Source organism: Humulus lupulus, chromosome 5 (genome assembly GCF_963169125.1).
Source record: "Humulus lupulus chromosome 5, drHumLupu1.1, whole genome shotgun sequence".
In the NCBI taxonomy this organism is placed as follows: domain Eukaryota; kingdom Viridiplantae; phylum Streptophyta; class Magnoliopsida; order Rosales; family Cannabaceae; genus Humulus; species Humulus lupulus.
Genome location: NC_084797.1, coordinates 53,312,225 through 53,334,950, shown reverse-complemented (window position 1 = coordinate 53,334,950; position 22,726 = coordinate 53,312,225).

Sequence of the window (22,726 nt, the reverse complement as noted above, 5' to 3'; positions counted from 1 at the left end):
AATGAAGGTGGCACACAGTGAGGTTCATTCCTATCGCGGACTAACGAACATGATCATAGAACGCTCATGTTTTTTACATTGGCTCCATATGCCTGGCCCAGGGTTCACCATCTCATAAATAGTCCCTTGGAATGCTTATGGGATCTTGGCCAGCTAGAGTGATTTTACCAGGATCTGAACGGAGGGGGTTTTGCCCTGAATAATCCGAGGGAATGGAGCAGGTGCATGTCAAAGAAGATGAGGAGGATCCTCTAGAATGGTAAAGACTGTTATCGAAACTGGGGGGCTAAGTTCTTTGTTGCTTCTGGGTGATGCTGACACCATTATCATTTAAAGGGGATTTGGTGGAGATTCCAGAATTAGAGGCAACTTTCTTTGATACCCTTGCCTTCTTATCATGGGTCCATCTCCGGCATTGTGAGAGTTGAAGGTGCCCTTTAGGTCCATATCGTCACATGCAAAGGATAGATCATAGGATTTAGGTACAAGAAATGGTTAGTCAAAATAATACAAGGAAAAGAACATAGCAAGAACCCTACCCTCTGAGCTAGAGGAGGAAACTACTATGATCGGCTCAAGCTTACGAACTGGACTAGGTAAAACCTCTAAATCATTGATCACCGGGGGAGGGATAGACTCTAATATTATTATGTCTTGGATCCTACAGGGTTCAGGCCCTTCATCCAAGCTTGACTCATCTATGGACTGCCTAAAACTGGGGAAAAATATGCCCTGGCGTAAGGAAGGCCAATTCCTACGATTCGTACCATATTCCTAAAAATGGTGGACCTAAAATGAAGCATATTGTCTACGAGTTTGGTTCATCAGGGATAACTATGGTCATAAAAAACCACCAAGTGATCCATACATTGTTGGAGGGTCACGTTCAACTCCGAGTCAAAAGGATGTCGACTCACAAGATGACGTGGGTTGAATCGAACTAGCATAAAACTGATAGTAGCCTAGTCTAATTCTCTTGTGCATAACAGACAGTAACCGGAAATGTCGACTGCTGCCCCAGACTCAGCTCAATAGGGGTCAGGATGTTGCCCCTCCTCAGAAGCTCTTCTCTTGTGGACCAACGATGCAACCTCTTCTTCCTCCTAGCTACGATGGAGATAACTTCTTGGGTAGGAGGGAGCACGGGGGGCGGACCTCAGGCTCTGATGGCCAATGTCTGACCTTTGCAGAACAGATTACATGCCAACATGGTAGCATCATTCACTACCATTCAGTACTCCTTGTCCCTCCGAAGAATACGAGACAGTGTCTAGTACTAACCTCCGAGAGTCTTAGATCTCTTTGTCCTTTTGTATATAGATGCACAAAGAGGCAACTTAGTTAGAAGGGTTAAACTCAATAAGAATGGTCTTCACGTATGAAATTTGAAATGTTAGGAAACTTACGAGGATAATACAAGTACCGATGAGTGCAATTCTTTAACCCATTTGACATAATGAATTAATATTTATAGTCATTTGGGTGGCTGGGGAGGTTGACGACGGAGGCCATTCTGGGGAATCGAGTGAGGTAGTAGAAATCATCACCTTCCCCCTTCTGCTCAGGGTTAGCCTTGAGGCAGAAGAAATACATGATATCGGCTCGGGTGGGAACCTTCCACTAGTGCTTTAGAAATAAATACTTCAGCCCCGCCAAAAGTCGATATGAGTTTGGGGGGAACTGGAATGGACCAGTTTGACATAGTTTAAAAATTCTATAAAGTACTAGTCCAGAGGGAGGAAAGCACCTGCTTTCAGGTACTTATCACTCCAAGCCTTCATGTCCTCCTGAAGTGGGGTGTAGCTCCACTCTCCTTCCAGTGGAGGTTTGGCAACAAGGCGATCGGGTCCCATCTGAATCCCGTGGCTCACCAAAATCTTGTTTACCTTGCCCTGAGTCTTTATTCGAGACACGATGTGCTCGACCTCAAAAAGGGTGTCGATTCTACTATGATCTCCCTGTCCACCACTGGGCCGAAGTGGGGAATAGGAGTTTTGGACGCGACCTTCTTGCCCTTATTTTTACTCTGAGAAGAAGAGCATGCGATGTTTTTATTTTGTTGGACCATGATCTAGCTCGCCCGACGACAAAGCAGTTTAATTAATAGCGACCTAAAACAAAAACTAGCTATGACGATAAAGCTACGATGACCCAAGGGTTTGAATGCGATATATTTAATCCAAAATCTATGTGAGATAAGCTATATTCTTGGACCAATGCGTGTTTCCACACACAGTCTTAAGAGAAGCGCTATAAACTCAAGAAATTCTCTGATACTTCAGGATTCGCATGTCAAACCCACTACCTTCTTTGAAGGTGGTTTAATGTAAAATAGCTTAGGGAGTCATAGCCCTTAAGCTACCCAGAATTGAACCTAAAAACGCTTAAAATTCATATGCATAAACAAGCAACCTAGATGCTTAATCATATGCCATACCCTATTAAAACCCAAAAATCTACCCATTTCATAAACACATTGTTTCTAAGCAAGCCTAATATTGTGTTTTGGGCCTATCACCAATCTCTACCTAGCCCAAACATACCCAAAGTAAAAAGAACTTATTGGAAAAAAGAGCAAGAAATTTAAACAAAGTATGAAAAAACTTACAGTTCAGATGTTTGATCAACGAAATTATTGATAGCTCCAATGAGTGTCGCATGAGAACTTTTGAAGAATAGGAGGATGGAAAAGGGTTCTGAAAGTTTTAAGAAGAAAAAGGAAAAACAAATTAATGCAAAGGTGGTGAAGTTAAGGCCTGACCTTCCTATTTATACGTAAGCTTGACGAATTAATCTGGGCCATCCGATTGGGTCTGCTCAATATCCAAAGGCCAATATTAAATGACACTTTGAGGCAGCAAAAAGTTGATAGGACAATTGTCACAGTCTTCGAAATCCAAACTGACACAAATTATAGACAACCACGTGTTTGACACTAAAGTAATGGGTGGGTACGATTTCACACGATAGAAGCCTAAAAGCCCCTACTGTGAGTGTCAATGAATGACATCATGCACTAACAGGAGCTTGGGGGGAAAATTGTACCCTAAAATAAGAATGGATTCAACCATTCATCTAGGGGTACAGCTGGTAGATAAACACATTGAGAAAGTAGGCGAGTAGAACATCTAGTTTACTTCAATGTAATAGCTCAAGTTAAGACTTAATAGTCTGCCATGCAGATAGTCTCCACATCACCTCTCAGGACAATAACCTAGTTTGAGACATGTAATGGTTAGGTCGCCTTCCGGATACTTTGATCTTGATCTAAACCAAATTCTGTTCACTATTCGATCTCCAACTCGAGGAAGATGTTCAGCTCGTGGAAACTTGGTCATGCCGAAAGTGAAGGATCCCGAAAGACATGGAGCTTCTTTATACGCTCATTAATGCCCAAGCTATATTACATATTTATTGCCCAAGATAACAGATGTAATTCCATAGACAATCGTATCCCAATGTGAATGAGAATTATCTTGATTGACTGTTTACCATATTTTAGGCGGTTACCCAAACATGTCCAAAAATATTTACTATAAATGTCAGGGACAATGGACATGAAAGTTGACAACTTTTTTATGATACAGAAAATCTGGAGAAATGGTAAGAGAACAATAATATTGCCTTGTGGACTAGGTGGGTTTTTAAGCACTGAACCACGTAAAAGTGTTAGTGAGAAATTGTTCATCTAGTTAATTACGGTTTAGAAAAGACCACTAATATCTTTTTTATCGGATTTCTTAATCCATTATTGGTGAAAAACCGCATGAACACCTCTCCTCCCCAAACTGACAGTCAAAGTGAACGATCTATCCAAACATTTGAAGATATTTGAAGAGTCTATGTGCTCGATTTTTTAGGATCAGAAAATGCAAAGCTTCCATTGATGGAGATTGTAATCCACTACTACCTTGGAGCTGTTACCATGTGATTTTAACAAGTGCCCTTCACTTGCTTATCGAGGTTTTAGATTGAAAAGTGTGATTAAATAAGAATAAAATCTCATTCAAAGAAAATTAAGTATAAAAGGTTTGGACATCATCTATAGTTGTAAAAGTAATACATTAGGATCCCAAAATACTGTTTCAAAATATATTTACAACTCAAATGTTAGAGTACAGTTGACCTAAGCGACAAAATCAACCATTCACAATGTATCCCACAAAACAACCCCAGCTGTGGCGGCTAAGTAGGCCAAACATGTACGCCTTGCTCAATGCCCTCCAACTCGTGCTTGCTCGGCCTTTCCTTTGCCCTTAATTTCACCATAGAGAACCCGTGAGCCAAGGCCCATCAAGAAAACTCATGCATATACCATATAACAATCCATTCCAGTAAATGTATAACTTTAAATAGATTACAGGCTATTCACATAATGGCCTATGCTAGCCCAGGTATATTACCATGCATTGGGTTCACGGTCTTCACTGAACGGGAGAGTTTAACAACCTAGATAGCCATGCCATGGCAGCCTGCATTCACCATGCATGTTGTCGTCCCCGACCTTCGACGATTCTGGCCTTTGCTGATCCCGACCTTCACCGATCAATCTTAATTACACAAACATAGCACAACAATCATAAACACTCACACATAGCATTAAAGAAAGATAATCGGGCCATGCCCTACTCTACGGGCACAAACAGTTCTCTTACCTGTGTTCTGGGCTAACTAACTAGTGTGATAATGAGCATGTTCCCCTAAACTCGAGCCTTGGCGGTAAAACCTAGACAGAACGCAATAATAATAATTATACATCAATCCCTAAACTAATTAAAAACTTTGGAATAATATTCTACCCTACGGGATCTCGAATCCAACTAAACTTCTTGTAATGATCCAACTATTCTAAGATTTTGTACCATTAAACCTACTAGAGATAACCACTACTTTGAAGAGAACATACATGAGAAACATTCATAACTTTATTGAAAACTTTAAAATAATATTTGTAATACATAAATGAGCTCATTGTTTTAAAATAAAACATAACTTTAAATGAAATTGTTTACAAAGCTAAATGCGGAAAATACATAAAAACATAATTTAAAAAGACTAAAGAAAATAACATCATCCTCGATCGACTCGCAGCCCATCATTCCATTCGTCCTCACTACACAAGTCAAGCCACTAATAGTCCTCCAGCCTCTGTATCTAGTTTCCTGCATCACACTAAAAGAAAAAGAAATGAGCCTAATCCCTAGCAAGGAAAATCTACCAACATATATATAACATCAAACGTAAACATAAGATCATAACAAAACATACACTATACAACATATATCTCAACTATAACCCATGTACATGGTAAACATTGGGGTTTGCTAGCTAAGCAACTATAAACCCCAAGAACATAGAAGTGTTGGGGTTTGCTATTTAAGCAACTATAAGCCCCTAAACATATATACTATAACACATCATAACATATCATAACATAACATAACATATCATATTATAGCATAATCATAACATACAAACATATAAAAACTATCCTATTTTCCTTACCAACACCGGGATAATTGAGAACAAATGCGGGACTCGGAACACTCCTAAAACCAACAATAGAATGGTGAGTATTTCTTAAGAGTAAAGAATAAATGTGGAAACTAAACCTTCAAGATGAAACTTTACAAAGAAAGATCTTTAATATTAAAGAGCCTAATCAAAAACCAATATCAAAAGTTAGGATCTGAATAATTGGACTAAAGAAAACTAAAGAGTTTCAAAGGATTGAACTTAAAGAATAAGAGTACCTTAGTTGACCCTATGGATTGGTCTAACTCCAAAACCGAAATACACTAAACCTCACTTCCCAAGTATTTTATAAAGCTTAAGAATGGCAAAGCTTTTTCCCAACCCAAGTCTTTATCACTCTATGGTAGTATTAGCACCTGGGAGTCTGATCACAGCTGAAGAGTGAGTGGAAGGGCTGGGTACTAGGTCCTATTTATACAGTTCTAGAAATAAATATCTTCTTTTTGGCTTGAATGAAAATAATGAATAAAATTGAAAATAATTGAATATTCGTCAATCAAAGGCTGAAGACTCGGTCAAAACTATTCAGAGGTAGGACTAAGTAGTTAGAGGTTAATTTTAAAATTAATTTTTTTTTTACTAAGGGCGATATATCACCCCTATGTGGCGATATATCGACTCTGCCCTAATCCCGATCCTCTGTTCGTACGAACATGCAACGTCAACGTGGTTTCTGTCTTCTTCGTCAGGCGATATATCAGCTCCCAGATGCGATATATCGGCATACGTGAATATTTTAAACACGTAATTGCACTTTTTCAGCATAATTAAGGTTGGATAACTACTTTGACTGAGTCAAACTACGACCCTAAAAGTTTCTGGTGAAGACTAAAGCTTATATTTTCTTATTTTATCATTAAAATACTTATTCCTTAATAATCATGCTTATGACAAGTTTCATATTCCTATTGGCTCCATCTAAACCTTAGGTTATAATAAATATCATATTTATGACCCGCAATATTAATCAAACCTTATGTTATAATTAATGTTCTTAAACTATAGGTTAAACTTATAAAATGCATAACTATTGCTAGGAGTTTCCAACTAAGTCCCGGTTTGAACCAAAATCCATGAAATCTAAAATACTACAACTATTACTCACTAACTAATTAAGTAAACATTCTGGGACTCTATAAATTCTCCCCTACTACAAAGAATTTCGTCCCCAAAATTTACTTACCAAACAATTCCGGATACCGAGCTTGCATGTCCACCTCCAACTCCCACGTTGCCTCCCGTTCAGAACTATTTCTCCATAGGACATTGACTATCAAAATAATCTTAGACCATAATTCCTTCATCTCTCTTTCTAGGATGCTCACTTGGGCTTCCTCGTAACTCAAGTCTTTCTGGAGTGCTATCATATCATACTTGAGGACGTGAGATGGGTCTGACACATATCTACATAACATCGAGATGTGGACACATTGCGACTATCTGCTAATGTTGGCGGTAAGGCTAATGTATATGCAACTGCTCCCACTTTGTCCAATATCTCAAAAGGACCTATAAACCTGGGACTAAGCTTGCCTTTCTTCCCAAACCGCTTCACACCCTTCATAGGAGATATTCTTAAGAAGACTTGATCTCCAACTTTGAATTCCACATCATGCCGCTTGGCATCTGCATAACTTTTCTGATGACTCTGAGCAACGAGCATATGATTTCTAATCAGTGCTACTGCATCCTGAGCTTCTCTAATAGCTTGGGGTCCAAGTAGTTTCCTTTCTCCTTCCTCATCCCAATGTAATGGTGATCGACACCTCCTTCCATAATGTAGCTCATAAGGTTCCATCCCGATCGTTGACAGGTAGCTATTGTTGTAGGAGAATTCTATCAGCGGCAAGTTCTTACTCCATGATCCTCCGAAAGCAAGTACACAAGCGCGCAACATATCTTCTAAAATCTGTATGGTACGCTCGGACTGACCGTCTGTCTGAGGATGAAATGTTGTACTAAGACTTAACTTGGTTCCCATAGCTTGCTGCAAGCTTCTCCAAAATCTCGATGTAAACACCTATCCTCTATCGGACACTATTGTCTTAGGGATTCCATGCAGCCTTACTATCTCTTGGACATAAATATATGCATATTGTTCTGCTGTATATGAAGTCTTGACAGGCAGAAAATGAGCTGACTTGGTTAGTCTATCTACTACTACCCAAGCTGAGTCGTGTAGCTTAATTTTTTGTGGAAGTCTTGTCACAAAATCCATGGCTATATCGTGCCATTTCCATTCTAGAATGCTAAGCGGTTGTAATAAACCTGAAGGTCACTGATGTTTTGCTTTCACTTGTTCGCATACTAGACATTTAGACACGTACTCCACTATATCTTTCTTCATTCCTGGCTACCAATACATTGCCTTGATGTCGTGAGTCATCTTGGTTGACCCTGGATGAACTCAGTATGGGGTATTGTGCGCTTCTTTTGAAATCTTCACCTTAATCCGTTGATCGTTTGGCACGCATACCCAATCCTTAATAACCCTTACCTGATATTGAGAAATATGTGGCCTTCCCTTCTCCAACTGCATCCATATGTGTTACTAACCTGTCATCATGCCCATGCCCAATCCATATATCTTCTAACAGACTTGACTGTACTGACAAGTTAGCCAATTTACCAATAACTACTTCTATTCCTACATTGATCAGCTCCTGGTGTAGCAACTTTTCTATTTCAGCTAATGCTGCTAAACTTCAATAATTCATCCTACTTAGTGCATCTACAAATACGTTTTATTTCCCTGGGTGGTATACAATTTCATATTCATAATCCTTCACTAGCTTTAACCACCTGCGCTGCCTCATGTTGAGCTCCTTCTGAGTGAAGAAATACTTTAAGCTTTTGTGTTCCGTATAAATCTCACACCGTTCTCCATAAAGATAGTGACGCCAGATTATCAACGCAAAGTCCAGTGCTGCCAACTCCATATCTTGTGTTGGATAGCGTTGCTCGTATTCCTTTAGCTTCCTTGAGGCGTAGGCTATCACCTTGTCATGCTGCATCAGTACACAACCCAATGCTTTCTTCAACACATCACAGTAGACTACTAACTTGTCATTGGGTGTCGGTACACAAAGTACTGGTGCTGAGCATAACTTATCCTTTAGCAAGTGGAAACTCTCTTCACACTTATCATTCCAGTTGAACCTCTGCTGCTTCCGAGTCAGGTTGGGGAGCCAATCCTTCACAACTTCCACTTTAGATGGGTCTACATCAATTCCATCCTTGGATACTATGTGGCCAAGAAATGCTACTTGTGAAAGCCAAAATTCACACTTCTTGAACTTGGCATAAAGCCGATGGTCCTTTAGTCGCAACAAGATTAACCTGAAATGTTTCTCATTCTCGACTTTATCCTTTGAGTACACCAAGATATCGTCAATGAATACCACGATGAATTTATCTAAGTAGTCCTTAAAGACCCTATTCATTAAATCCATAAACTCGACTTGAGCGTTGGTATGACCGAAAGACATAACTAAGAACTCGTAATGCCCATAACGAGTTCTAAATGCTGTCTTGGGAACATCCTCTTCCCATACCTTGAGCTGATGATACCCGGACTGTAAATCAATCTTTGAGAACATGGTCGCTCCTTGGAGTTGATCAAACTAGTTGTTAATCTGGGGTAGTGGGTACTTATTCTTTATTGTCACCTTATTCAGCTCGAGATAATCTATGCACATGCACATACTCCTGTCCTTCTTCTTGACAAATAGAACTGGTGCTTCCCATGGTGAATGGCTCAGTCTAATGAATCCCAAGTCTAAGAGTCTTGTAGCTGCGTCTTTAACTCCTTGAGTTCGGTAGGTGCCATTCGGTATGGTGCCTTGGAGATAGGCTAGGTGCCCGGTACTAGCACGATTGTGAAGTCAATTTCCCGAGTTGGTGGCAGCCCTAGTAAGTCATCAGGAAATACTTCTGGAAATTTTTTTACAATATGGACGTCTCCAACTTTTAGTGGTGTTTCCTTGACCATATCTGTGACGCTAGCTAAAAATGTGTGACATCCTTTTTCTATCATCCTCTGAGCTTTGAGAGATGAAATAAGTGGTGTGCGTATTCCTAAAACATGTCCCATAAAGCATAGTTTCTGACCGTCAGGAGTCTCCAACATCACTTTCTTAAGTTTGCAGTCGATGGTTGTGCCATACCTTGCTAGCCAATCCATTCCCAGTATCACGTAGAAGTCTTTAATCTCTAGTTCTATCAGGTCTCCTTCTAATTCTACATCCTCAATCTTGATTGGTACGCCTCGTACTACCTGTTATGATAGGAATATTTCACCCGAAGGTAATTATGTTTCAAACCTAGTTCTAAATCTTTCACAATGTTTGTCTAATTTTCCTATCATTCCTAACGAGATATACGAATGAGTGGCTCCCGAATCAAATAATACAGAACATACATTATTGAGGATAGAAACCTTACCTGTAACCACTTTATTTCTAGCATCAACTTCTTCCTGGGTTAAGGCAAAAACCCTGGCAGGAACCATCTTGTCGTCTCTTTTCCCCTCTGGCTTGAGCTGGGGACACTATTTCTTCCGGTGACCTTCCTGACAATAGTTGTAGCATTCCTTAGTGTTTGCACGACACTCACCCGAATGTTTCTTTTGGAATTTAACAAATTGCGGGTATTCTACATAACCCGGCCTATTGCTTCCATTGTTTGTCGATGCCCTTTTATCGTTGTCGGACTGCTTGTTGTCAGGATGCCTTCTTTTCTTACAATTACTATTGTTGGACTGCTGATTGTTGTTGCGGTTGTTTCGACCATTCTGATGTTGATCCTGCTGTTTAGGCTTAGGCTTACTGGCCTCCTCTTTACAAACATTTGCCTGAAGCCTTTCTACTTCTATTGTCGTTTCTATAACATCAACATAAGTAGTATTTCCAAGGTTGGCTGGCTTAACACCTAATTCAATCTTTGGTCAAAGTCCTCTAACAAACTTGGTCACCCTCAGAAAGTCAGTTAAAACCATCTCTGATGCAAACTTAACTAATTAGTCGAACTGCCGAGCATATTTTGCTACCGTCAAGTTGCCCTGCTTTAGACTAGAGAACTCCTCAACCCTTGAAGCGATGACAACTGAGTTGTAGTAGTTTTTGTGGAACAGCTCCACAAATCTGGTCCAAGTAATGGTGGCGACATCGTGAATCTTCTATACTAGATCCCACCATATTCTTGCATCCTTCTTAAGCAGAGAAGAAAGGCAGGATACGCGGTCCGCGTTGCCGAGGATCATGTGCGATAGGATTGGCTCTACATTCCTGAGCAATTCTTCTGCCTCGAAGGGGTTGGTTGTCCCTTCAAAGTTTGGAGCGTGCTGCTTACGAAACTGCTCGTAAATTGGCTCCATGTGTTGAGCTGGGTATGGCGCATAGTTCACCATTGGCCAACCCCCATAAGGACCAACTTGATGGGGTGCTTGAGCCATTTTTTGACGCTGTTTTTGCGGCTGAGGCTAAGCCTGTTGTCGCTGTTGTTGCAGTAAATCCTTAACTTGCTGCCGTAGCCTTGCAATTTCTGCAGCATTGTCAACCAGGGACAACGTCGCACCTTCATTAACAGCAGGATTGGTTGCACGCCTTCCCCTTCTTCGAACTGGAGGGGCTTCATTGTAGATTCCAAGAACTTTGCTTAGCTAGTTAGATAGTAGTAATAGTAATAACTAGTAGTAGTTATAGTATGTTTATTACTGTAGATTTTGGTTCAAGTCGAGGACTTAGTTGGACACTCGTAGTAACACATGAAGATTTTATAAGTTTAACCTATAGTTTAAGAATATTAATTATAACCTAAGGTTTGATTAATATGACTGATTATGGAGATAATATTTATTATACTATAAGGTTTAGATAGACCCAATAAGATAATGAAATTTTTCATATGTATGTTTAATGAGAAATTAAGTATTTTTGAGGAATAGTTTATTAAGAATAATATTTGAAAATCCCAGAGTCTGCCAGCAGCTTTGAAATCGTTAAAGGACTTAGTCAAGGCTGTTTACTCAATTCAAATTAGGCTGAAAAAGTGTAATTACGTGTATAATATTTCAGCATATGCTGATATAGCGCAACTCTAGGGGGCGATATATCGCCATACAGGGATATGGAAAACACGTAACTTCGCACTATCATTTCGACGAGCCTCGGGAATATGAGCCCAGGCGATATATCGCCTATGGTAGGCGATATATCAGCTCTAGGGCTGTATTTTCAAATGATTTGGAAACTGAGCTCATTTTATTCCACAAACCTCTTGAAAAGCCAGAATCTTTTTGACCGAGTCTGCAGCCTCTGCTGAACGATTATTCAAATATTTTTCAATTAAAAAGCCATTATTTTATTCAAGCTAAATGAAGATCTTTTCACTCTTGAACTCTATAAATAGGACCTAGTACCCAACCATTTCTTCATTCTTCAAGCTGAGTTCAGAGCCTACAAGCTGCTAGGATTACTTTAGAGTGTTAAACACTTGGGTTGGGGTTATAAGCTTTATCATTATAAGCTTATCAAACACTTGGTAAGTACGGTTCATAGTGTGTATTTCGATTTCGAGGTGTAGTTCGGGTGTAGCAATTTCAAAGGTATTCCTAATTCTAGTTTCTTTCTGTAATCTTTCATTATTTCTTATAGTTTTTCTCTACTCAAATCCTAACTCAATATTCTTTACTCTTGGTTAGGCATCTAAGTTCTTTGAACTTGAGGTTCTTGTTGGTAAGTATCTTCCCGATGGTTTAGTTCATTCTTTTCATCTCTTTTCTTTTAGAATACTCACCTCTCTATTAATCATTTTTAGGAGTGTTTCAAAATCCCGACCTTGTTGTAACACCCTGGATAGCCAAGACCGTTACACTGTGTGTTTATAAAGACGCAAGACTTGCTAATCAAGTCATTTAATTAAAATGTGATACCAAAAACCACTAATGAACTAGGGTTAGAAGGTTTTGGTATCAAAAGTGTACATTTTATACGTGTGATCCCAAAAAGGAACAGCGTTCGAAAGTCAGTTTAAAAAAGTTCCAAGGTTTAGACAACCATTAGCCATTCTATGGCAAAACAAACATTTCTGGTTCCCCTGTTCCTGTCTTCCCCTCAATCGTGGGGGCTGAGCATCTGGTAATGTACATTCAGCTCGCAAAGCTCTCCAAGTCAGGACTGATCGAGTTTGCCCTTGCCTTTGCCTGCACCACGTAGCACCCTTGAGCCAAGGCCCAGCAAGAAAACATAATATGCATCACAAACAAAAATAACATGTGAATAATCCTTTAAGCATGATCAAACACTCAATACTCATATTAACCACATAGCACGTATTCAAAATAAAAGATGCAACTAAGCATTAATAACAATCAAGTTACATGATAATCAGGGCCGACAACTTAGGCCGCACCCTCTGTTTACCCCATTGACTCCAGCCCGCTTAAACCGAGCTCAGTGCATAATAAGTTGTCCTCAGCTACCAGTGGCCGAGCCGCGCCCTGTGCGCTAATTTAACCTTGGCACTCTTAGGCCGTTGGTTTACTGTTTACATGACATAATACCATCCTTTCAAAACATACATATTAGGGAACCCTTAGTCCCATTACAAAAACACAACCGGGTGCAGTTTTCTTACCTTTAATTTCCACGTTCACTGTCAACAAGCGACGTCTCTCGAACACGATCCGCTTCCTAAGCCCTAGCTCATCACCTAGTCACAACCATGGTAATGGATTCCATAATATCCAAATAAAGGTTTCCGAGTACAATGCTAGCTTCCGGGACATCAAATTCCACCAAGCACGGTGGTGAAATCGATCCCGAGCACCCTAAGTTAGGTTCCTGCGCTTAGAATCCCCAAAAGATCAAAAATGCACCTATGGGCTGCGGCCCCTGAAACCTAGCTGCGGCCTGCCCCTGAAACAGAAACCAAGCCTCATAGAAGGCAGACACGGGTTGCGGCTCTGCCTTGTGGCACCGCGGCGCTCCCCTTCGGTCGAGCCTCCCTAGCTCCTTTGCTTCGTAGGGTCGCAGCGCTCTAGAACAGAGTCGCGGCCCGCCCCTTCATGCCCAGAAAATCCACCATTTATAACATCCTAACCTTATTCAAAACCACCCCAAAGCACCCTAATACCAAAACCTATTAATCACAACACTTTTAGCACAATTCTAACATCATAATCCAACAGAAATCCAACTTAAAAACTCATTAAAACTCCACTTTGATTTCTGAAACCCAGAAACTAGAGAACTTAAAAACTAGTCATGCAAACTTAGAATGTAAGCTCTAAACTATGAATTGAAGCTTACCTTCTTTAATGGACCACTTCCTTAACAACTTCTGAGCTAAAACCCAAGATTCTCAACTTCAATTCAGCCCTTAAACATCAAAACCATAAACACCTTAATATTCAGCCAAAACTCAGAATTCTAACACCCAAAAACAAAACTCAATTCTTACCTTGGCCATGGTTAAGTGCTCCTTGGTTAGAGCTGAGCTAATTCCTTAAACGTCAGCTCAAATCACAAGATTACCAGCTGAATTCACCTTGGTTTCCTATAACTTTCTTGAGAGAGAAGAGAGAAGAGGAGAGGAACTATTAAAGGACCGGTTTATCTCTTTTGTTCCACTAGTTTCTATTTGGTTAAGTCTAACCTTGATTAATTAAACCAATCCCATGGCTCAGGGTGCTGGAAACGTCCCCGAGGGAAAAATGGTAAAATTCCCCAATATTCCTACCTAAGCTTCCTAACCTCAAATATATCTCCATATATTTATTTCCATAACCCAATAACCCAAATAATCATCTAATTCCCGAAATACCCTTTGACTTGCCCCAAGTCAAATATTAAGCCCCGTTGTGATTTTCCCGCTAACTAGCTCCCTAGGATCGCCTCAAGTCGCACGCTGCAGACTTACCCTCATAATAATGTGGTTCTCAAAGATATAACATTTAACCACAATTACATTCATATAATCATTCAAGCATGCTTATCATATAATCATGCATTAAATCAATATACTCACACATAAACCAATTATGCCCTCCGTCACACTAATCAGGGCCCTTAAGCCATAACAGTAATCTTGGGTCGTTACAACTATCCCCTCCTACTGAGAATTTCGTCCTCGAAATTTACCTGAATAGCTCGGGATACTGATCCCGCATCGCTGTCTCTAACTCCCAGGTCGCTTCCTCGACCTTGCTATTTCTCCAAAACACTTTAACTAACAAAATCATTTTATTTCGTAGAACTTTGTCCTTCCAATCCAAAATCTGAACTGGTCGCTTCTCATAGGACAAATCTTTCTGTAACTCTAAGTCCTCATACTTCAGCACAAGCATCGTATCTGAGACATACTTCCACAACATGGAGAAGTAGAATACATCATGAACTCCCGACAACGATGGTGGCAAGGCCAACCTATAATCCACCTATGCAATCCTTTCTAAAATCTCGAAAGGTCCAAAAAATCGAGGGCTTAGCTTGCCCTTTACTCCAAACCTCCTCACCTCTTTCAGTGGTGAAACTCGCAGGAACACGTGGTCCCCAACCTGGAACTCCACGCCCCTATGCTTAGGATTTGCGTAGCTTTTCTGTCTACTATGTGAAGCAAGCATTCTGGCTCGAATCTTCTCAATAGCTTCAGTAGTCTTCTGAACCATATCTGGCCCCAAATACTTCCTCTCACCCCTCTCACCCATCTCATCCCAATGAATGGGTGATCTACACTTTCTCCCATATAACATTTCATAAGGAGCCACTCCAATCGTGGACTGATAACTGTTATTGTATGATAACTCAATCAACGGAAGATACTTACTCCAAGACCCCTCAAAATCAATCACACACGCCCTAAGCATGTCCTCCAACACCTGAATCATCCTCTTAGATTGTCCATCAGTCTTAGGATGAAAAGTTGTGCTAAACTTCAACTGAGTCCCCAAGGCTCTCTACAGAGCTCCCCAAAACTTGGAGGTAAAGATAGGGTCTCGATCAGATACAATAGACTTTGGAACGTCATGGAGACGAACTATCTCCCTCACATACAACTCTGCATACTGTTCCAGTGTATAGGTCGACTTCACTGGCAGAAAATGAGTTGACTTGGTGGATCTTTCTACTATTACCCACACCGCGTCACAAAGTCTCACTGTCCTAGGTAATCCTCCCACAAAATCCATCGCGATGTCCTCCCACTTCCACTCTGCGATACCCAAAGGCTGGAGCAACCCCGCTGGTCACTAATGCTCAGCCTTTACCTGCTGACATGTCAAACATCTAGCCACATACTCTACCACATCCTTCTTCATCCCGGGCCACCAATATAATGTCCGTAGATCCTGATACATCTTCGGATGAAGCGAGTATGGCATAGTGTAAGACTCATCCAGTATCTCCCGTCTGATCCCCTCATCTGCTGGAACACAAATTCGTCCCTGATATCGAAGCATACCAGTCTCAGAAACAGAATAATCCTTAGTTGTCCCAGCTAAGACATTTTGTCTAACATCTTGCAACTGCGCATCCACAAATTGCCCCTCCTTAATCCTCTCTAACAGGGTCGACTGCAAGGTAGTATTAGCTAATTGGCCCACCACCAATTCTATCTTTGCCCTGGCCATCTCATCAGCTAACTCTCTCGTCATCTGGGTGAAACAATACAATTGTCCTGGACCCCTCCTACTCAATGCATCTGCCACCACATTGGCCTTCCCTGGATAGTAAAGGATATCGCAGTCATAATCCTTAACCAGCTCCAACCAGCGCCTCTGTCTCATGTTCAGATCCTTCTGAGTGAAGAAATATTTCAAACTCTTATGGTCAGTGTATATCTCACACTTCTCCCCATACAGGTAATGACGCCACACCTTCAGTGCGAATACCACTGCTGCTAGTTCCAAATCATGAGTAGGATAATGCTGTTCATACTCCTTCAGCTGCCGCGATGCATAAGCTATAACTTTCTCATTCTGCATCAGCACGCAGCCTAAACCCATCCTCAATGCATCACAGTAAACCACAAACTTTCCTTCCTCCGAAGGAAGACTCAGCACAGGAGCAGAGATAAGCCGTCGCTTCAACTCTTGGAAACTGTTCTCACACTTCTGTGAAAAAACTAACCACTGATTCTTTCTGGTCAATTCTGTCATTGGTGAAGAAATCTTTGAGAATCCCTCCACAAACCGCCTGTAATAACCTGCAAACCCAAGGAAACTCCTCACCTCTGAGGCATTCCTTAGCCTCGGCCAATCTCTCACTGCTTCCACCTTGGGCGGATCCACCTTAATCCCTTCTGCGCCAATTATATGTCCAATAAAAGTCACTTCTGGCAATCCAAACTCACACTTCTTAAACTTAGCATATAACTGGTGTGCCCTTAATCTTTGTAAAACCTGTCGAAGATGGTGCTCATGCTCTGCCTCTGAACTGGAGTATACTAGAATGTCGTCGATGAATACAATGACGAAATGATCCAAGAAGTCCTTGAACACCCTATTCATAAAATCCATAAAAGCTGGCGGGGCATTGGTCAAACCAAAAGACATGACCAAGAACTCATAGTGCCCATATCGCGTTGGGAAGGCCGTCTTAGGTATATCCTCATCTTTGATCCTCAACTGGTGATAACCAGATCATAGATCAATCTTTGAGAACACCATCTTTCCCTGCAGCTGATCGAACAAGTCATCAATCCTTGGTAGAGGGTACTTATTCTTTATAGTCAATTTGTTCAATTCTCTGTAGTCTATACACATTCTCAATGTCCCGTCCTTCTTCTTAACAAACAACACTGGAGCGCCCCATGGTGAGTAACTAGGCCTGATGAACCCCAAATCCAGAAGTTCCTTTAACTGTATCTTTAGTTCCTTTAACTCTGCTGGTGCCATTCTATATGGTGTCCTTGATACTGGCTCTGTCCCCAGTGCTAACTCAATCTCAAACTGAATCTCCCTGCGCGGCGACAACCCTCGTAGATCCTCATGAAATACGTCTAAAAACTCACACACCAAACTGGTCTCTTTCGGCCCTGCTGGCATAACCCTAGTTGTATCCACTACACTAGATGGGAAACCTATGCATCCCCCCTGCAACAAGTCTCTGGCTCTCAATGCTAAAATCATGGGTACGTGGAGTCCACATACCACACCCACAAAGACAAAAGGATCCTCGCCCTCAGGCTCAAAAGTCACCATTTTGTTCGTGCAGTCAATAGTAGCCCCATATCTAACTAACCAGTCCATCCCTAAAATCATATAAAAATCCTCCATGTCTAACTCAATCAGATCCACCGAAAGTTCCCTACTATCAACCATCATTGGCAGTGCCCTAATCCATCTCCTAGAAAATTACCAATTCCCCCGTAGGCAATAAAGTCCCAAACCCAGCAGTCCAATATTCAATAGGTCTACACAATCTATCAATCACTTTACTAGAAACAAAAGAATGTGTAGCACCAGAATCAATCAATACAGTAAAAGGAGAGCCAGTGCTAGAAAGTTGACCTGTCACTACCGAGGGACTAGCCTCATCCTCTGCCTGCGTCAAAGTGAATACTCGAGCTGGAGACAAGCTATCCACTTTTCCTGCTTCACCTTTCTTCACTGTTGGGCAGTCTTTCCTGAGATACCCCACTGTTCTGCACACATAAGAAGCCTTGGACCGACATTCACCCAGATGGCGTTTTCTACACCTCTGGCACTCTAGATAGGTCCGCCATGCCTTGCTGCCACCCTGACGGCCACCCTGGCCACCCCGACCCCTCCAATCAGGACCACCAGTGGTCAAAGTGTCAGGAATCTTCCTCTTGAAATCATTGGGGCCTCCGCCCTTACCTGTCCCTGAATAAGGAGGAACCACTCTATGACCCTCGCGCCTCACCGCACCTTCCCTCCAAATCTTGTTCTCCGCTTTCTCAGTGGTAAAAGCCTTCTCAACGGCCTGGGCATAAGTAGTTCCTCCAGGTACCGTTGTAATCCTAACATCCCAGGCTATCATAGCATTAAGCCCCCTGATAAACCTATCTTGCCTAGCAGCATCAGTAGGCACAAGATCTGGTGCAAACTTCACAAGCCTGTCAAATTTTAGGGCATACTCTATAACGGTCATATTGCCCTGCACCAAACCCAGAAACTCATTAACTTTTACTGCTCTGACGGCAACATTATAGTATTTCTGGCTGAACAAGTCTCTAAAACCTTCCCAACTCAAAGTAGTGACATCCCTGGTCTGTAAAACTACCTCCCACCAGATGCGGGCATCCTCTCTCAACATATACGTGGCACAAGCCACTCTGTCAAGTCCCTCTATCCTCATGAAATCCAGGATAGTAGTAATCATAGTCAGCCATTGCTCGGCCTTTAGTGGATCAGGTCCTCCCTCAAAGATTGGGGGTTGCTGCTACCTGAATCGCTCATATAACGACTCCCACCTGTTTCCAATCTCATCCGACTTTGCAACTGGTACCACTGCAGGTGGTACAATAAGGGCAGCACTCCCTGACGGAGCGTGCTGTCGCAGTAGACAAATTTGTTCATCTTGGCTCTGTAACCGAGTTTGCATATCTGCCATGAGTTGCTACCAGTTATCAGGGACTGGCAGAGGAATCTGGTCCTGGTCATCAACCCCGGTCCCAGACCTAGTGCTGGCTAGTCGCGTAGAATTTCTTTGACACATAGCTATCCAAGTTAGGTTCCACGTTCACTGTCTACAAGCGACGTCTCTCAAGCACGATCCGCTTCCCGAGCCCTAGCTCATCACCTAGTCACAACCATGGTAATGGATTCCATTAATATCCAAATAAAGGTTTCCGAGTAAAATGCTAGCTTCCGAGACATCGAATTCCACCAAGCATGGTGGTGAAATCGACCCCGAGCACCCTAAGTTAGGTTCCCGCGCTTAGAATCCCCAAAGGATAAAAAATGCACCTAAGCACTGCGACCCCTGTAATTTTGGGTCGTTACACTTGTTCTCATCATCCCGGTATTTTGGGTAAGGAAAATAGGAGAGTTCTTATGTGATATGTGCTATGTTTGTATAAAAGTGTTATGATTATGCTATAGTATGATTTTATGTGTTATGATATATGCATGTTTTGGGGCCTATAGTTGTTATATAACAAACCCTAACACTTTTATGTTTTGGGCTTATAGTTGTTATATAGCAAACCCCAACATTTTTATGTTTTTGGGGCTTATAGTTGCTTAACTAGCAAACCTCATTGTAGTTTGAGGCTTATAGTTGCTTAGTTAGCAAACCCCAATAGTTACCATGTACATGGGTTAGAATTATGATATATGAGTTATATTATATGATATATGTTCATAGTTTATGTGTATGATTATGTTTCATGCTTGTAGTAGATTTTCCTTGCTGGGCATTAGGCTCATTCCTTTATGTTTTATATGTGCAGGAAAATAGTTATGGCGGCGGGAAGGTTCTTGCCATCTTAGGAATGTGTATTGAGGGAGAATGGAATCGATGGACTGCGTGAACTATTTGAGGATGAAGTTGTTTCTAGTCATTTAGAATTATGCTTTACATGTACTTTTTCGCACTTTGTTTTGTAACGAATTTTATGATTTAAAGTTATGATTATTTTGATATTTTCAAAACAATGGGATCCCATATCCTAATTGAATTTTCATGTATTTAATCTTTTCTTTACAGTTTATAATAAAGTTATGGTTATTTTATATGTATGTTTTCTTAAGATTAGTGTCTGTGTATAGTAGTTATTAATGGTCCAAAGTATAGAATAAGTTGGGTCGTTACAGTTCGTATCAGAGCCGCAATTCATTCGCATGAAGTTCTCCTCGATACACACACTCAAAGCTCTGAATCTGACTGCCAAGTAAGTGTTTAAGTTATAGTTATTATGTTTATATGTATAGCTAACGATTTTAGTCTTTATGTTTTCAGTTAAGAATGAACGGAGCATTAACTTATGAGGATATCCGAGCCATTAAGGCTTTAAAAAGATTTAGAGAACCAAGAAACACCATAGGAGTGTTAGAAAGAATCACTCGGAGGCTGCTTTTGTTCCACAGAGAAATTGGTCACCTCCAAGAATCTAAGCAGATCATGATGAGAGCAACGGAGCAATACGTTTTAGTGATTAGACTATATAGAGATTATCATACTGTCATTGCAGCCTTAGAGGAAATATGGGAAACAATGGATGATGAAGATGAATTGTTGGTAGCAATGAGATATTATTTTCTCTTAATTAGGTTCACTTCAAAAATGGAATTTCAGTTTACAAATGAGCAAAAGCATAGAATTTTTACGAACCTTCCTCGAGGGCATTTTGAGGCACATGATAATGAGGACTATGAGGAGTTAAATGATGATATGCTAGATGAAGGGTCGTGTAATGACCCAACTACTCTAGACTTTTGGACCATTAACAAAAACTATACATAAACACTAATTCTTAATAACACTTACAAGTGATAAGATCATAACTTTATTAAAACTTGAAAAAAAACAAAGGTCAAACTTACATAAAATTTAAGTTAGGATATGGGATCTCATTGTTTTAAAATCAAAACATGACATAATGATAATTAAAAAGAGATTACATAATAAAATGCGGAAAAATACATATAAAAACCATAAGAAACAAAAAAACGACATCCTCGAATCGAAACTCTCGGCTCTTTGAATCCATTCCGCCGCAATACACATTCCCCAAGCTTCCAAGAGCCTTTCCCACCACTAAAACTATTTTCCTGCACATATAAACAAAAAGGAGTGAGCCTAATGCCCAGCAAGGAAAATCTAACACATAGTCCATATACATAAATTTCATAAGAAACATAAAACATATCATAACACTTATGTCACATACATACTATAATAGCCATCATTACTTGGGGTTCCATAAACTAACCAAGTCATATGCCCATTAGATTAGTGGGGTCTTGCTAGCTAACCAAGTCATATGCCCATAATCTATTTGGGGCATGTTAGTCATATAGGTCATATGCTCAAGTCTACAATCATGCTTAACATAACATATTACATAACATAAAATCATAAGATAACATATAAAAGCATATAACACATAAATCCTATCCTATTTTCCTTACCAAAATAACTGGGATATGAGAACTAATTTGGGACCTTAGAACACTCCTAAAAACCATTTATAATAGGGTGAGTATATTGAAGAAAAAGGGATGAAAGTTATGAGGGAACTATACTATCAAAATATACTTACCAAAAACCTTGTGCTCAAGAACCTAGATTTCCTAACCAAGAATAGGAATAAGGTTAGAATATGAGTAGAAGACTATGAGCACTTTAAAGAAAATAATACAGAAATGGACTAGAGTTTGGGATACCTTGAGTACTTTTATGACCAACCTACACCTTGAACCGAAATGTGAATAGAACCTTACTTCCCAAGTGTTTTGTAAGCTTATAGTGATCAATCTTACGAGCACTAACCCAAGTGTTTACACTCTCACAATAACCTAGCAATTTGCAGCCTCTGAACTTAGAGTAATAGATGTATAAATGGCTAGGTACTAGGTCCTATTTATAGAGTTTCAGAATGAACAAATCTTCATTTAACTTGAAGAAAATAATGGCTTTTTAAGTGAAAAACATTTGAATTATCGTTCAGCAGAGGCTGAAGACTCGTTCAGAAAGGTGCTGGACTTATCAAGAGGTTAGGGATTTGAATGAAGAATGTTTTTGAAAACTTTCAAAATATGCTGAGAGAGGCGATATATCGCCCCCTGTAGGCGATATATTGCCTGGGCCAGTATGCCCGAGGCAATCGTGCAATGTTTCGTGTTTTTCGTATCTTCGTGATGCGATATATCGCCTCCTATAGCTGCGATATATCGGCATACGCTGAATATTTAAACACGAAATTACACATTTTCAGGTTTATTTAAATTGAGTAAACAGCCTTGACTAAGCCTTCTAACATTTTCAAAGCTGCTAACTGACCCTAGTGTATTCAAATTTTAACCTTAATAGATTTATTCCCCAAAAATACTTAATCATTATTAAATATACACATGACATGTGCTATTATCTTATTTCGTCTAATATAAACCTTATAATATAATAAATATTACCCTCAATATCAGTCATATTAATCAAACCTTAGGTTAAAATTAATATTCTTAAACTATAGGTTAAACTTAGAAAATCTACAAGTGTTACTATGA